Below are 1,542 nucleotides of genomic sequence, written 5' to 3' on the forward strand. Positions count from 1 at the left end.
TTTTGAGTAACTTTAAAAAATAAAAAAATCCATAAAAAATCAAGCTTTGATCAGAGTCAGCTCAAACTTTTTATGCAACATAATAACATGTATAATGTATCAGAAAAATTATAAAAATTGTGAATTCTCTTTGAAATAATTTTGGCAAAATTTGGCTAATTTTGGAGTAACTTTAAAAATTAAAAAAAAGTCCAAACTAGAGTGAAATCAGCTTAAACATTCTGCACAACATAAGTATCAGAAAATGTAATAAAATTGAGGAAGTCTCTCCTTTTCAATTTAGGTGAAATTTGACCAATGACGGGGTACAGGAGCCCTATACTAGACTTTAACCCAAATTTTTAGCAACTTTAAAAATTTGTTAAAAAATCTAAGTTTGATTGGAATTAGTTCAAACTTTTTACAAAACATAGGAACATCTAGTATAATGTATAATATTAGAAAAAATTATAAAAATGAAAAAATCTCTCCTTGTCATTTTTTTGAGCAACTTTAAAATATTGTAAAAAATCCATTAGTAACGCGGTAGCGTTACTAAGTAGGATTCACCCCCAAACAAAATGGCTGCCACGACTTTTGCAGCCTTGCTATACCGGGAAAACGAGCTCCTATGCTTACCAGACTTTATAGAGGACCTTATCTTGACCAGAGGACTCCAATGGTACCACTAGCGTGGCTCTAGGCCCTGTCTAAGAGGAAATTCAAAAATCGGCGTTCCGGCCGTTTTGTTCAGCCACCTTTTTTCATCTTCATCATCATCATCATCATCATCATCATCATCTTCATCATCAAGTCCTGTCAATCCAGTTGTCGGTGTGTATCTTGGTATCAGTTGATGCTACAAAGATAATTCTTACACCAATCTACTCCAAAAGTCTATGCGCAGGTCCATGTCCCATCAAACCAATCTTCAAGAAAGGATAAAGTGATACTATGACTGCTGGATTATACCATCTTAGCTACATGCCGCCATTTTGTTAATTAAAGAAGCATGTGCTCCAATATTTGGGTGTGGTCGCGCATGCTCAGATCAGCAGTTCTAATTAATCGGATGTAAAATTTAAAAATGAAAGAGTCAAGGTAGGTAAAATTATTGTTTTCTTTAGTTATGATGCGTGATGTTTTATACAGGTAACCTTCAGCAATTAAAAGAACACTCTTCTTATCTGCCCAAGTCTTACTGTGTTGTATATCATCTATAATTTGTATTTGTGATATAATACTAACTAATAATTGTGAATTGTTATAATTATTGAATTGGGCGTGGCTATAAGGGGTGTGATTTGCGCATGCTCAGATTGTAGAACTTGTGCTATCTTATGGTAGACAGTGCTACTCTTACTGACTGATCTAAGTGATCTTGAAAGTGAAACTGTTTAAGCTGATCTTGAATTATTCTTAAAGTGCTGGTCATTAACAAGATTTTCAAAGATAAGCTGTAATATTACTATAATTGATAATAGTAATCAAGTTATTGATAATTAGTACTACTGAAAATTGACTTTAACACCACGTTGATTTTCTCTTACTGTAATATATATA

General features: G+C 32.9%; 1 long non-coding RNA gene across 1 annotated transcript; it reads left to right on the forward strand.

The window, feature by feature from the left end:
• Positions 1-847: 847 nt before the first annotated feature.
• LOC109592626 (uncharacterized) lies at positions 848-1,240 on the forward strand. The gene is made up of 2 exons (XR_002190456.1): positions 848-1,080; positions 1,132-1,240. It is a non-coding gene; the product is annotated as an uncharacterized LOC109592626 (long non-coding RNA).
• Positions 1,241-1,542: the final 302 nt, after the last annotated feature.

Source organism: Amphimedon queenslandica, unplaced genomic scaffold (genome assembly GCF_000090795.2).
Source record: "Amphimedon queenslandica unplaced genomic scaffold, v1.1 AMPQUscaffold_4540_Cont23482, whole genome shotgun sequence".
Classification (NCBI taxonomy): domain Eukaryota; kingdom Metazoa; phylum Porifera; class Demospongiae; order Haplosclerida; family Niphatidae; genus Amphimedon; species Amphimedon queenslandica.